The sequence below is a fragment of the Trachemys scripta genome, chromosome 11, assembly GCF_013100865.1.
Source record: "Trachemys scripta elegans isolate TJP31775 chromosome 11, CAS_Tse_1.0, whole genome shotgun sequence".
Classification (NCBI taxonomy): domain Eukaryota; kingdom Metazoa; phylum Chordata; order Testudines; family Emydidae; genus Trachemys; species Trachemys scripta.
The window spans coordinates 49,459,912-49,476,575 of record NC_048308.1 but is presented as its reverse complement, the minus strand read 5'-3'; the positions used below and the strand labels follow the sequence as shown (position 1 = coordinate 49,476,575).

Here is a 16,664-nt window from a genome sequence, read left to right as displayed (position 1 = left end):
TGTTTGGATTGTATGGACCAAGATATTTTTTTAGTGTTTTTCAATTTATTTTTTCTCAAGTAAGGAAGAAAAAAGCCCTTACTTATATATAATTAAAAACTTCTGTACATTAAGTCATTACTATCACTTACCTTTGGTGGTTAATAAGAGCCTTTGGTGATGTCAGATAGGTTTAGCAGGGGTTAACTTCCTGATGGAGACATTTTCCCCACACATATTACCCTCCCCTCATGTGTTTGTGTGTTTTGAACAGCCTGTATATAAGAGTAATAACTTCCCCTCTATTTCCCAAAGATAGTCAAGAAAAAAATCATTGTAAGAATAATAATTTAAAATAGAAAACTCCAAAACAATACCTTCTCCGGTTTAAGAATCACTTCCAGGGCAGCCCACTGCAAAAAATATATAAAAAAGAGATGCTAGACATGCAACTCTTGGAGTCTGAAAAACATTTAAAAATACAAACAGATCTGACTGCAGGCAAAAATTGAGATAACTGTAGGATTGAACTACAAGGTTTGGTAGTGACTATAAATAGAAAAATTAAAACAGATTGTTTTATGGTTGTGTACATTCATGCATTTAGAACTAAGATAATGTGTGTCTTAAAGAAATACTGTACCCACCGTGTGTAGTCCAACAGTGTGAAAGTTTTCACAGTGAGATGTCAATGTCACTAAGAACAACCTGTAAACAGCATTAAAAAAATTATGAAGCCAGAGTTTTAAATAGTTTTTCATTATATACACAATTTTCACAAATTTCCTGCTCCCCCCACAATCACTAACTTTGCCCAAACTAAATCAACCTGCCTAAATTATCTCTGCCAGAGGACATTTTCCAGAAGTTTGTGGTTAATTGGATCAGGTACTTGTCAAGTCTGAAACTGTAGGTTTTCATTTTTGCAAAATTCCCCTAAAACATTTTGCTGCATCATATCTCAAAAACACTTTGGTCTGGAAACTGCACATTGGCTTATCCTATAATTCCTAAGGACTGATGTCTGTTTTCATAACTTTTTTTATGTTAACATGCTATATTGTTTACAAACTTATGAAAGCACCATGGTGTTTACAACTGTGCACCTCCCTTTGGTAGTTTAAGAAATTCTGAACAGAACGAGGAGGGTACATGTGAGTTTGAAGACTTAAATCCTTTACATAACTTAATCCCCAATTACCTTATTGTCTGTGGCAGGCTTCAAGCCCATATCCTTAGCCATATGCTCTAATACTTCTCTGCAGGGTCCCTGGCAAAGTTAAGAAAACTTCATCAGATGTTCTAATGAAGGGACCCTGACAGAATATATAAGCTCTACGGGAGTAGAGATGTGCTGGGAAGCTGCTGGAGTTTTTAAGCTAACATCTTGCCTCTTACCTTTCATATACGAATAGAACAAATATCTATCCCTCCCAAACCTATATTTCTACAGCATCTTCCCAACTTACCCTCTATATACAGTCACCGAACACCCACCACTATCTACCGCTACTCTAAAGAAGAGCAAATCCAACACATCCAAGTCAGAACAAAATTCAATATACCCCTTCACTCTTTTCTATGTAAAGTTTATTTAAAAAAAAACATATTTTATTTCTCAGTTTGATTCAGTGACCCAAAAACCCAAGCACTTCATTCTATAAAGAAGACTTCTCAGGTTAGTAGTTAGATTTTTACTATGCCACTTTCATGTAGAGGTCTAAGGGGAGTTAATTTGCATATAAAGTATAACAATTTTATTGTTAATTATCCCAAGGGTGTAGTGGTTGTTGTATTTATCACACACCCTAAAAGTACAACACATGTACAGAAGCTCCCCAACTTACTATTTTAAAAACAAAAACAACCAACCAACCACTTCCATCATCCAGAGGGGTATTAATGTAACTCTCTGTCACCTATGGTGATGTTGTTAATTGACATTCAGCGCAAGGCTCACAAAACTCCACTACATCCAAATATATCCCTGACTATTAGAATCTCTCCAGGATCCTAGCAGTAGATGACTTTCCCCTACATGCTTTTTGTACCACTCAGTGTTCAATAAGTTCTTTAGTTTCATGGTTATTCCATAACTGGAACAAACTGTATTTTTCTGATCTCACGATATGCTGCAGTAACTCTGCCAGGCTCCAAGTATCAGAGGGGTAGCCATGTTACACTCAATTTTACCTAAGACCTCTCAATTTTTAACTTGGCAAAATTACTAAAGTAATTCCTTGAAAATCTTCTTTTCTAGTTACAAAATCCTTACCTACATCATCAATGAAATATTCCTCATGATTTCTCACAATCACCACCTATTAAATCAAGGATACCAGAATGCACTATATGGATCAAGGAATTGGGATATATAGAAGATAAGATGCTGTGTAAATCCAGAGTAGCTCCCTAAAGTCAGTGGAGTTACTCAGGATTTACAATGGTGTCTGCATCACAGAAACCACCATCAAGTAGATATTAATTGATGACTTTTTTGGCAGTCGCAGCAGAGAAGCTAAAGGAATGATGATTAGAAAACCCCTCTCATTTCTAAAAGTAGTCTCTCCAGATCAGAGTAGAAGCTAGGGAGATCAGCTGTTTGTTATTTTAAGGAATGCCCCTTTCCTAGTGCCAAATGTCCTGTATCATGACAATTTAGGACATTGCTAAAATATCAGACTATCATCACACAAAGGATCATATACTATTATAAAATATATGATTTTAGTCTATGAATAAGATATTCTTAATCACTGTTCCCTAAGAATAAATGCTGTCTTGCATTTTTCATCTAGTTGATGCCTTGTAATGTGATGTATTTGTGCTTTTATTATTCTATAATGTACTGTGATATGGTAAAATCTGATGTAATCCCCAAGACACAAATGGATCACATAAGATTAACAGCACAGTTGTCCTATACTAGGCGATTAGGCAATGGCCCCCAGTCTACAAGCAGTCGACCAGATCAAGTGTTGCAACTTAAATATAATTCTTCATTCTCTTTTTTGGCTTTGTTACTTTTTTTCCTTTTCAGTGTCAGAAGTTTGTTGTCTGAAACAATGAATTAGTCCTTGTTTTCTTCATTTAGATCAAAGGTTCAAAATATGACATATGCTGTTTCACATCTTACTAAGTGGAACAAATTAGTCATATGCAAACACCCTGAGCACAGGCCAACCACTTGGATGCAGCTTCCACAATAGAACTTGTGCCATTTAGCTCCAAAAACACAAGCCTCTACTCAATTAACTCAGCAGCAGTTCCACCAGTGCAGCCAGTAGAAAGAACTCTTATGCATATGAGTAAGTCTGACATATTCGTTTCAGTAAAGGCCAATAGTACACATATACACAAGCCAGTCTTTCATGTACTCTCCCCCAGCACATCCTCAAACTGAAACAATTTAGGGTTCACAATACTTCAATCCCACAGCCCAGCATTGATTTTAGTGAGGGTTATTGTGCAACTATCAAGCATGCTGTACAGCACTTTTGTTACTTAAAGTTTCAGTTCTGTTGAGTTGAGGGAGGTTTATTTTGTTTGTTCTTTTAGCAGATTTGATATTATTTATTAAGGATAGGTATAAATAGGTTCAGGCAAATAATAATAATATTTAACATTTGTCTAATGCTTTTCATCTTCCAGGCTATCTTATCTATTCTATGGCACTTAATACATACTATCCAGCCTGAACAGATACCTGAAACTGGAACTAAATCAAACCATTTCCTATCTGTCTACCCTACCTATTTGTATGGCTCTGTCATAACTATAAAGGGAAGGGTAACAACAAGGGTATAATACTATAAAATCCCTCCTGGCCAGAGGCACCAAAATCCTTTTACCTGAAAAGGGTTAAGAAGCTCAGGTAACCTGGCTGACACCTGACCCAAAGGACCAATAAAGGGACAAGATACTTTCAAATCTTGGGGCGGGGGAAGGCTTTTGTTTGTGCTCTTTGTTTTGGGAGTTGTTTGCTCTTGGGACTAAGAGGGACCGGACATTAGTCCATGTTTTCCAAATCTTTCTGAACAAGTCTCTCATATTTCAAACATGTAAGTAACAGCCAGGCAAGGCGTATTAGTTTATCTTTGTTTTCTCAACTTGTGAATTTTACCTTTGCTAGAGGGAAGTTTATCCCTGTTTTGTTGTAACTTTGAAACTAAGGCTAGAGGGGGTTCCTCTGGACTCTTTGAATCTGACTACCCTGTAAAGTTATTTTCCATCCTGATTTTATAGAGATGATTTTTATATTTTCTTTTTAATAAAATCCTTCTTTTAAGAACCTGACTGATTTTTCCATTGTCCAAAGACCCAGGGGTTTGGGTCTTTGATCACTTTGTACCAATTGGTTAGGATATTATTCTCAAGCCTCCCCAGGAAAGGGGGTGTAAGGGCTTGGCGGGGTATTTTGGGGGAAGAGGAACTCCAAGTGGTCCTTTCTCGGTTTCTTGTTAAATCACTTCGTGGTGGCAGTGTACCAAGTTTTAACCTAAGCTGGTAGAAATAAGCTTAGGGGGCTTTCATGTGGGTCCCCACATCTGTACCCACATCAGAGTGAGGAAGGAACTCTGACAGGCTCTCATCACCATAATTATATCTGAGCACCTTGTGGATTTTATCCTTACAAAATCCTGTGAGGCGGAGAAGTATAATCTCCATTTTAATGATGGGAAACTGAGGCATGGAATAAACTAAATTACTTGGGAGACCCAGTTTCAATTCCTAGCTCCACCACAAACTTCCTTTGAGACCTTAAGCAAGTCACTTAGCATCTTTGTGCCTCAGTTCCCTGTCTATAAAAAGGAGAATAATAATTCCCTACCTCAGAGGAGTGTAGTGAGGATAAATACATTAAAGATTGTGAAATGCTTTGAGATCTACTGATGCACTATATAAGAACTACATATTACTATTACTGTATAAAGTCACTGTTGTATTAATTTAGATGATATATATGGGCCAAAGGTGTTTAATATTACCCACTCACTGTCCAACATTAAACAATGTTAAACAAGATTCGGGATTTGGTATACAGAGACCTCAGTCTGCTTAATACCATGGCAAACATGCCATTAAAAGCATTTTATCCTTTTATTAAAGATAAAGAAAGGAAGGGAAAATATTAAGATTTTCATTTTAACAACCCTTGTTCCCTTTCCCTTTAGCTGGCGAGAGATGGGCTGGACCTATTATTGTTGCTGTTTTTCTTAAAGTCCGATTCCCATTTTATCCCAGGTGGTGTTTGGGATTTAGATGGAGCTGGTAGAGGTGGTGATTTAATCTGTGTCCCTCTTTCTGGCCCAGTCTGATTAGGACATCTCTCAGGATCAGGATGACGAAGGCCTGAGGTCCCAGGAGATGGTAGGGGTGTCAGCCATGACGGTGAAGCTCACTCTGGTAAGTCAATTTTTCTCCTCAAAGTCTCTGTCTTTAAAGGACCTCAAAAGGGAGTGATGGGTAGAATAGCCCATCACCTCACTATTTTGTCCAACAATTAGGCCTAGTTTCTAACACACCAAATTTGGTTCACATGATCTTGATACAGTTCATCAGTTATAGCAATAGGCCTTTTTGTTTGGACTAATTCATTCTCTCTGTCTCTCTTTCGTACCTTTCCACATCAACATTTGTAAGTCATAGGTCATTATAAGTTATTGTGACATCTTATGAATGTATACTCATGTTTTACAGTTGAACTAACAGGGTGCATTTTTAGGTTCAATTATCACAACATCACAGAGGGTGTCAACTTTGATGGATGACAAAGCATAAACACCACAGTACTTTTTACTTGTGTAACTCCTTCCACCAAAAGATCCTCAAAGTGCTCTACAAATGAGCAAAGTTCTTTACTTAATAATTAACCCTCCCACTACCCATACAATAAGGTAAGTAAATATAATTATCTCTATTTTACAGGTAGGGGCATAGAGCAGTAAAATAATTTGCCCGAAGTTACACAAGAGATTAAAGACCGAAGTGGAAATGTAACTCAGAATACTAACTCTCCATTGTGCTCTATAATTTTGACAACATATCTACTTTCTCATATGACGCTCACACATAACATAGTGGTGAGACCAATATAAATACCTACTTTAGTATAGATACCATGGATTGCGATTTTCCAATCTGTCTAGGGGGTTAGGATGCACATTAGTTTGAATGAGTATTGGGCATTCAAATCCCCTCAGTAGCTTGGAAAATCAAGGCTCATTAATACAAGAAATTATTCTCACAGACAGGGCCGGCTCCAGGATTTTGGCCACCCCAAGCAGCCAAAAAAAAACCCGAGATCACGATCTGCGGCGGCAATTCGGCAGAAGGTCCGTCGCTCTAAGCAGGAGTGAGGGACCGTCCGCGGAATTGCCACCGAATAACTAGACCTGCCACCCCCCTCCGGAGTGATCACTCCAAGCACCTGGTTGCCAGGCTGGTGCCTGGAGCCGGCCCTGCTCAGAGAATGAAATCCATTCCAATGGATATGTGTTATAAGCTCCAACCAGTCCCTCGTCACTGAACCCACCATTTGCCCACCTGGTTTTGACTTGCCCCATCCCCAGTGGTCCCTATTGAACAGGTTCTGGACTGGGCAAGGTCTCTGTGCAGCCAAACAGTATCGCTGGGGCTTTTGTGACAGCCCTTTGTGCAGCTGCGGCGCAGCACAGATGCCACCGCACAGTGTCGATGAATGCCTGCTGACTAGGTTCAGCGGTGGCCTAGAAGAACTGCATCACGCCACTGAAGATGCCATTGCTTGGCTAGATGACTATGCACACGCTAGATAAATTCAGAGTGAAATCCTGGCCACGCTGACATCAATGGGGCCAGGATTTCACCCATTGCATTTCTGACTTGTCTGAAGTTAGATAACACTGGAATTGCCACAGGAGAGCCTATTCTCACAAGATTTGCAAACCAAATATGTTGAATAACTTTTAGCAAGTGTCTAAACCAAACCTTTGAGTTTTTGCAATTACATTTGTTTACGGAGGAAAAAATGTCCCAGACCTCTGCAATTTGTTTTATATAGTTCACAATAAGCAAGGCTTTAATTAAGGCTATGCTCAGTAAACTTGCAAATTTTGGATGCGTCTGATTTAAGATAAAGGTCAGAGGCCAGATTCAGACCTGGCATAAGTGAATCAATGAAGTAGGTAGGACCTGGTGAATTTATCTCCATGAGTCTATGCATATTTTCCCTTCAGTAATCTATTTAAAACATCTTCATGACGGCTTCCACTATTTTATCCATAGGTACAAAACAATGTTACTACCACTCTCCCAAACAAACAGGTGAAGAGACATTCACTGGCTAATGCCTATTGAGAAAAGTAGCTGTACCTTAAATCCAGGACTCTGAATCTTAAATGAAAAGAAGCTGTAATAACTTCTTTTGGAGCAGTTCTACTACAGCTGATTTATTTTGCACCACTGCTGAGCTCAGGCAACCAACCACTTACTGTCATCTCCTAGCTAGGATTAGTTGCTAGGCAGGATAAGCTTCCTAGATAAGACATGCTCATGAATGCATTATGACACAATGGCAGGCATTAGGACATTACTTGTAGGCAGTGGCCTCCCATTTGACTTTTCATTACAGTGTATGCTATTTCATGACTATAGCAGTTTTCTCAAGCCCAGATAGCACCAATATAAAATATACTGTCATGGAAGTTATTACTTAGACATTTGTTTGTATTATAGTAAGGAAAACGAGAAACTTCTCTCACTGTATGTAGAAATGCTCTTCTGGAAATAATTTTGGTTCAATATTCCTATCAACAGGAGTAACATCAATTTGTCTGTAATCTATAACTCAAATAAACCAGATAATGAAGCAGGTCAGTCGTTTTACATCCAAATTCACAACATCTTATGGAATGTGGAGTTAGCTCACTGATTGTTACCAGAGGTTGTCAGTTTTATTTGTGGCTCTTCAACTAATTTAGGATTAAATTTTCATATCAGGCAGGGCCTTTGAATGCAATGCGACTTCTCTTGGAAGAAGGTACTACTTGAAGTGTGGGTAGCAGAGGCCTTTAGTGTTTAAGCTGTAAGGGTCAAGGGCATTAGGGCTAGATCCAAAGTCTTTTGAAGTCAGTGCGATTCTTTACATTGACTTCAACAGCTTTTGGATTATGCCCTTATTATATAGTCACATAACTCCATTGACTTCAATGGTGCTCATCAGCATAAAGTCATACATGCTTACATATCCATACTTACAGTATTATCTAAAAATAGATATGAATAAAAGACCCAAGTATACTTGTTTAAGAGTTGAATTGCACATCATTTGAGGCTTCCTCATCTGCTGTTGTGTCCTTGAGTCTTTATTACACATTTAAAATCCAGTGTCATAAAAGTCTAGATCTTGGAGGGTCGTAAGCTGCTCACTAGTGCAAATTTTACTGAATATTATTTTGATCCAAATAAAGAACTATCAAAATAGAAATATTTAACTGTTTGTGTGTTGGTGCAGTTCATTTATGCTCCCTAGGTGTGGGCTTGCAGAAGGCTTTTTGTTTGTTTTTCTGTGGGCTTTTTTGGTCCTGTGTGCCGGTGCACAGGTCTTTTGGTGACTCTAAAGTCTTGTTGCCACCCCAGTGGTATTTCAGAGAAAACCACTCCATTGACGAGGGGAGAACAGGATACTGTACTAGATGGACCTCAGGTCTGATTCAGTGTGGCAATTCCTATGTTTCCAAATGTTTTTATTCAAAAAAATAGTTCTAAGGTGTTTTAACTAATAATCTCATAATATCCAAATGAATAAGTGTGAAAGCGTTTGTGATCATTGGGAGAGTAACCTCTGATGTCACAATCTCAACAAACAATGTAACAAAAGAGAGACAAGGAATAGGAACTATTTTAAAGGCATAGTTCCATCACCCCATGCAATGAGATTTTCATAAGACAACAACAGAAAGGGATGAGGTGGAGAATGGAGAAAAGGGAAAAAATGAAGGGCCACTGGCCCCTCAGAAGACTCGCATGTAAGGTGAGGTGGTGGCCTTGGGGGAGATAGGTGGCAGGGGGGAATGGGGTGAGAAAAGGAGGTGGGAGGAATTTGGGACATGCAGGGCTGCTTTCCCCAGCTCCAGGGCTACAGCTGCCAGGGAAAGACCCCACTCCTTCCCAGCGCCAGCTTGGGGGCTGCCGTGGCAGGGGAGAGAGGGCACATCCATCGCATTAGAAAGGTAAGACTACTGATATTAAAATATGACTTGTGTGCTTTTATTCGTAGAACAAAAAAAAAAAGCTATTCTTGCTTATTACTTATTAATGAGATTTGTGTGTTGATTACTTTGGCCCACTGCTAAGACAAAAGTTCTGTTGAGGTAATTTTTACAAAATGAATAATCTCTGTCAAAACAGGTCACCAAAAATGAACAAACAAACCCCAAGTCCCCTGATTTACAGTGATAGTACTGATGTCTGTGAAGAGCAATGCTGGCTTCAGGGTGTTAACTAATACTACAGATTAGTTAACTATTTAAAATACATTTTCTGTGAGGAATGGGTGAACCAGTTCAGATAAAATAAAAACCAACTTGCTCCTTTAGCCATTCCTCATACACAGACCTGAGTCTTTTGTGACGGACAAAAATATGACATTACCACAACAAACACAAAACCTGCTTTGTTTGATCACCTTTTTATGTGTCATAAGTCCCAGGCAGTATTTCCAACCTGGCCAAAACTAGGACGTGCTGGAATGCTATGGGCAAGCTTGTTCATGTTCTATTTCAGACTGGCTTTTCTGTTGCAGTTCTGCAGCCTCCAATTTTTGGGAAGCACTGCAAGAAAGAAGGTTGCTCCCCAAGTTGGTCATCAAACATCATGTTTGTTTGCAAGAGGCTTCCTTTTTATTGTCCGAGAAGCATCAGAGCAAGTAGGGTAAGATATTTATAGCTGGTACAGCATACCGGAAAGAGGAGCAGCAGAACATGGGGCTACTGGGCGCCCCACACCAGCAGCTCCTCCGCCCCCAGCCCTTCCACACAGGGTCTCCTCCAGCTCCCAGCAGCAGCCCCATCGGAGGACAGAGCTGGGGACGGTACATCCACCAGAGGAGCTGCCGGCATTCTCCTCCTTTCCTCGCTGTGGTTCCCGGGAGAGCCCTGAACCACAGGGCTTTCCCAGGAACCGCAGCAGGGAAAGGAGCAGAACATGGGGCCACTGTCCAGCCCCACACTGGCAGCTCCTCTGGTGTGGCTGCTGTACCGCCTTCAGCCCGGTCCCCCCAGCCCTGTCATCTGGCGGGGCTGCTATACAGATGGAGGGGACCCTGTGTGGAAGAGCTGGGGTAGTAGAGCCACGCTGTAGGAGCTGCTCCTTTCACCGCTGCAGTTCCGAAGGCAAAGCGGGAGGAGGACAGAGCCTCCCCCATCCCCAGGTAAGGGGGGGTGGATCATGGGGAGGGGACGGGGAGAGCGTGGGGGCTCCGGGCTGGAGGCAGGGTGGTAGAAGTCACGTGGAGGGTCACATGAAGAGGTCACGTGCCCGCCATGGCTCCCCCCACTTACAAGTAAGAAATGGATTCCACTTGCACCACTGCTGAGAAGGGGCTAGACAGCCATGACATAAATAATGGAAATAAAATAGTCCGGGCTAGTTTCTCATCTAGTGAAGGATGGTGCTATGCTAATTTACACAAGCTGAGGATCAGTTTCAGTGCTCCACTATAGTAGTTGCAACTTCTGGGGCCAGCAGGCTTTGCTTCTCCCTTTCTTCCCTACAAGCCTCTTCTATTGCAATTTTTGTTTCTGGATTGAAAAAGAGAAGTCTGGCCAACTTCCCGCATTTGGGATTAATTTTAAATCAGTTGTTTCTCCTACTTGTGATGGCAGATTTTGCAGCATGTTTCTAATGTGACTGCCCCTTCTTCCAGCACAAGTGTTCCATTCTGATACCAGTATTGCCCCTCTGCTGAGCATTTGCAGAGTTCAGGGCCTTGCAGGTCACCTTCCCAGTGGAGGAGAAATCAGTGATGAGGAGTCTGAGTACAGTCATTGTATAACTTATTTAATTTACACACATGCATCAGTCCGGAAAGAGAGGTGGTCAAACAGCATGCAGGCCATCTCTTCTGTCAGGAACTGCAGCCAACCCCAGTTCCTGGTTTCTGGGAGTAACTCTGCCTCAAGAATTGACTCTCATCAAAGACCAAGATAGACAAACTTTTCTGCTGCTCACATTGCTCACTCTCCAAGGACTACCGCTTCCACTCAAAACCCTGCATAACAAAAAATAACACAGTATGCCTTCCTAAGACTGAACATTTGCTCACGCCCTAAGAAAACTAATTTGGAAAACTATGTTTAACAGTGCCACCTGCTTGGGCGCCCTGACAAATAGGGGGCTACAGGAGGCATAATCTTCTTAAACAAAAGTAAGCAGAGATACCGTATAGTCCCTTTAATAAAGAGTAAAACTGCACATACGGCTTATGTTTCTAATGAAAACATTGCAATTGGGACACACGTCTTGAAGGCATTGATGGCTTAGATTGGCATTTCTATAGGAGTCTCATGATGTAAATAAGGATAGGTCAAAATTCACCTTTTAATAAATTAGTGCTAGATCCCTAGAAATAGTTATTTGTTTGCTATAGAGAATATAGGGCCATAGAATCATGGGATTAGAAAGGAACAAGGGTCATCTAGTCCAACCCCCTGCCACGATGCAGGATTTGTTGAAGCTGATGCGTGAACAAGTCTTCCATTTAAGGCAGTTTTAAGAGTGTAGTGGTTGTAGATGTATGTACAGACACTAAGGGCATGTCTACACTTGGCTCCACAACAATACAGTGCTGTGTACACATTGGGAGCTATGCAAATAACAATGTACTATTGAAGTCAGAGTGACTATTTGTATGTGTTCAGTACTACGCAGAGTAAGCAGAGGTTGTAAAGTTGAATGCTACGTTTTTGATTTCCACCCTCTTTATGGCACTGTAATAGTGCTCAATGTTTATAAGATAAAAGTAAATCTAACCCTACATACTAGAATTTCAGGTAATTAGTTTTCAACTTTCAGTTAATAAATAATCAGTAGTTCAAGTTATCGCTTACTCACAATAATATTACCAACTGACACTGTAGGTTTTTAGCCATCTTCAGACAATCAAAGTGCAAAGAGTTACTTGTGCCAGTTAAAAATTAGCATCTATAAACATGGCATTCTTTCTACACATAATACATCTGTGCACTTTGCGAAGCTCATGCACTGGATAGGGTTTTGTAATAGTAGTCCTTTATACTTATTTTGTTAGGTATTATTACCTACTAGAAAAATGCCTATTTTGTTGTGCATTATAATTTTGAAAAGTATACATTACATGTATTATTTACATTTATTATTTCTTTAGTGCCATTATAGTCTTCTGGGTTAACACATATATGGCTGAATGCCTATTTTAAAAACATATATTAATTTCCTTTACTAGATAAATACAAATATAAGTAGTTTTAAAAAAATGGACTTTAGACACCATTAGAGTCATTATGATTTAATAAGTTATTGATAATTTATTTCAATTTACCAAGATACTTTCCCAGAGTTATTGTTATATCTCAGTAAACTTCACTAATTAAGCTTGGTTGGAAATAGTGAAGTAAACCAACTGCACACTTCTATTTAGTGGCTTTTAGAAAGCAAATGTGTATTAAAAGTAGAATATGGCTAGGCAAAAGGTACGAAACTTTTCTTCACATGAAGTTACTTTGATGGTTTGTAGGAATTATAATCAATTATAAATGTAATAAGTTATACTCCTGTTTTTGTATTAGATTTTAAAATTTGTTTTCTTTATAGCTTCCCTGAAATCTGTGCTATGAAAGATTCAGCCTCTGGTTAATATTATATAAAATGTAATTGATTAAATACAAATGGAAAAATTTCTTACCAGTAAAATCTGCAGAAATTGACTTTCAAGGGCTGCTTGTATGAAGTTCCGCATATTTATGAACTCAGAATAGCCTGGTACAAAGTTCACGTGACATAAAACAAACTGTGTAATCTATTACAGAGTTAGCAACTATCAAATAACTTCATATCCAGTAAACTGGAAATCTTAGTAATTTTTTTTGTTACTTTTTAATTCTTGCATATCTACAACTTATTGTTGTTGTCATTATGGTTCCCCACTTCTCTATTGTTTGTATGGTCTCTGTCTGGTTCTTTGATTGTTTCTGTTGGTTACATAATTAATTTTGCTAGGTGTAAATTAAAGTGATGGGGTATGACTGGTTAGAGAATTTTGTTGCAATATGTTAGGCTTCCTTAGTAAAATGTTAGTAAAATGATTGGTTAAGGTATAGCTCAGCAGGACTCTAATTTCACGATATAAACTGGGTCCAAAAAGAAATTCTTAGGAACCAACTCCAGGACACAGCCCCAAGATCAGAGCGGCCAGACCTCAACACTGCCAATAACACCGTGCAGAAACTGGAGTCCCCGAGAGTCCCCCTGATCCTGACTGGCCATCAAGAAAAGTTCAACTGCCTTATTTGGACTGGGAGTGGTGAGCATTGTATGTTTAATGTGTGCATTTTTTTTTTTTTGGTAATTGTTAATAAATAGAGGTTAAGTAGAACATTGCTGTGTAAGGCTGTTTCACTGGTAAAAGACCCTGCAAACCCGTAGAGTGTAAGGTTACTCCCAGAGCCCATGGAAGGGTGAGGGTGGGTGCCTAAATTAAGAGGGTTAAACCTGAGCCCTAGGAAAAGGGTAAAGGTGGGTGCCCCTAAAGCGTGCGAGTAACAGAGAATTTTATGCGGGTAACACTGAAGCCTGCATCCCAAGCAAGGGGAAAAAATCATAGGGAAGGGTTGCAGACCAAGCTGGAGGAGCAAGCATCTCAAATAGAGAAAGCAGAAATCCTACAGGGAATGGAAGATGGGATGGATGAGCACGGAAAGGTCAGAAAGTGGAGGGATAAAGTGAGAGTAGCCAAAAGCCAAGCAGAGTTGGACTTTGCAAAGGAAATTAAAACCAATCATAAAAGGCTCTACATAGCCATATAAATAAAAAGAAAACAAGGAAAGAAGTGGGACTGCTAAGCACTGAGGATGGGGTAGAGTTTTAAAGACAATCTAGGCATGACTCAATATCTAAACAAATACTTCCCCTCAGTTTTTAATAAGAGTAATGAAGAGCTTAGGGGTAGTGGCAGGATGGCTAATGGGAATGAGGATATGGAAGTAGAAATTACCACATCCAAGGTTGAATCAAACTCGAACAGCTTAATGGGCTAAATCCATCCAACAATATTAAAGGAACTGGCACATGAAATTGCAAGCCCAATAGCAAGGGTCCCTTTTCGACTGGGCGTTCTGGTCTAAAACCGGACACCTGCCAATCCTATACAGTAACTCCTCACTTAAAGTCATCCCGGTTAACGTTGTTTCATTGCTGATCAATTAGAGAACATGCTCGTTTAAAGTTGCACAGTGCTTCCTTATAACGTTGTTTGGCAGCCGCTTGCTTTGTTCACTGCTTGCAGAAAGAGCAGCCATTGGAATTAGCTGGTGGGGGCTTCGAACTGGTGGTTCGGCAGCCCCCTAATCAGCTTCCTGCTCCCCTAAGTTCCCTGTGCGGCAGCTGCCCAGCAGGCTATCAATTGCTGTCCCTCCCCCCACTGCCATGTGCTGCTCCTGCCCTCTGCCTTGGTGCTGCTCCCCGGAGCCTCCTGTTTGGTTAAGCTTGGTTGGCAACTATCAAATAACTTCATATCCAGTAAACTGGAAATCTTAGTAATTTTTTTTGTTACTTTTTAATTCTTGCATATCTACAACTTAAAGTAACCTCTTTTGTCTCTGCTTCTGGGTATGACCATGCCTGTCTTTGGCTAACACTATAACAGAAGGACTTCAAAACAAATCAGCATTTAACTCTGAATTAAACAATGCCCACTGTAACACTAAAGTTCAACTCTTTGGATTATATTTTTTGTGCACTATAGTCTTTTTTAATTATTTGCATACACATTCTGAAGTATGGGAGTGATATTTGCATTCTTTTTTATTCATATGATATGAACCTGTCCATTTGATTACTTTTTATTGGACTATCTTCTGTTGGTGAGAGAAACAAGCTTGCAAGTCAGATAGTTCTGGGAAAGGAGCTCCCAGCTTGCAGCAAAATGCAAGGTGGAACAGATTGTTTAGCATAGTTAGCACATATTGTAAAAGACTATTCAAGGTAGAGTGGCCCATTAACACTTCCGCAGTCATAAACAAAAAGAGGGAGTTAGGGAGTTACAGATGGTTGTAATAAACCACAAATCCAGTGTCCCTATTCAGTCTATGATTTTCAGGGCTGGTCTACACTGCATGGTTAGGTCGACATAAACTGCCTTGTGTTGACCTAGCTGTGGAAGTGTCTTCACTTAAGTTTGGCTTCCGCCAACATAAGTGCCTCTCTATGCCAATTTAGGCCAGGTCTACACTACAGACCTATATCAGTATAACTACATTGCTCAGAGGTGTGAAAAATCCACATCCCTGAGCAACGCAGTTATACTGACCTAAACCCCCATGTAGACAGCGCTATGTCAGTACAGCTCCGCCTCCCAGGGAGGTGTATTAACTATGCTGATGGAAGAAGGGCTCCCATCAGCGTAGGGGCATCTTGATGTAAGTGCTACAGTGCGATGCAGCTGCGCCGATGCAGTGTTTTAAGTGTAGATCTCCCCTAAGTAATACCACCTCCCCAAGGGGCATAGAGTCACGGTTGATGTAATTAGGTCAACGCAGTGACAGTGTAGACACTGCTTTGCTTACATCAACTGTTACTCGCTTTCAGGAGCCATCCCAGAATGCCCCACACTACAATACAAGCGCTCCCGGTAGGGATGTGCACTGCCAACATAAGGAACCAAGCATGCACACACACACAAGCGATTTAATAACTGTGATGAATGTATGCCAACATAAGTTAGGCCAACATAATTTTGTAGTGTAGACATGGCCTTAGCATCTAGCAGAGTAATGAATTTAAGATCCCAGGCTCATCTTTTGAAAATGTTGTGCAGGTTTCCTTTAAGGATGAGAACTAATAGGTCAGTGATCTGGTAATGCTGTTCTTTACTATAGTTTCAACCAATTTGCCAAGCAGAAACAACTAAGATGTTTGTACACCAATGCAAGGAGCCTGAGTAACAAAATAGAGAAACTAGAACTACTGGTGCAGGAAGTGAAACCAGATATTAGAGGGATAACAGAAACATGGTGGAATAGTAGTCACGACTGGAGTACAGGTATTGAAGGTATGTGTTGTTTAGGCAGAGCCGGTGCTACCATTAAGGCAAACTAGGCGGTTGCCTAGGGCATCAAGATTTGGGGGCGCCAAAAAGCGGTGCTCCCAATTTTTTTTTACAGCGTTCCTACGCCTCCTCCCCGAGCGCGCGGTCGCCGCTCCACTTCTCCTGCCTCCCAGGCTTGCAGCGCCAATCAGCTGTTTGGTGCTGCAAGCCTGGGAGGGGAGGAGAATTAGAGCGGGGGGCGGCGTGGTTGGGGAGGAGGCGGAGCAGAGGTGAGCTGGGGTGGGGAGCTGCCACACGGCTCCCTGTGGGGGGGAGCTGCCGCGGGGGGGGCGCCTCAGGGCAGAGGGGGGGGGGGGGGGGGGGGGGGGGGGCCGCGGGGGGGAGGGGGGGGCGGGGAGCGGCC

General features: G+C 40.8%; 1 long non-coding RNA gene across 1 annotated transcript in view; it reads right to left on the bottom strand.

Moving 5' to 3' along the window:
- The window catches only part of LOC117884803, a 56,127-nt gene extending 43,145 nt beyond the window's left edge, over window positions 1-12,982 (bottom strand). Inside the window, exons 1-3 of the long non-coding RNA XR_004647665.1 lie at window positions 12,902-12,982; window positions 627-687; window positions 357-392 (exon numbers count right to left, since the gene is read on the bottom strand). This is a non-coding gene — a long non-coding RNA (uncharacterized LOC117884803). The remainder of the gene's footprint in view (window positions 1-356; window positions 393-626; window positions 688-12,901) is intronic.
- Between the last annotated feature and the right edge of the window lie 3,682 nt (window positions 12,983-16,664).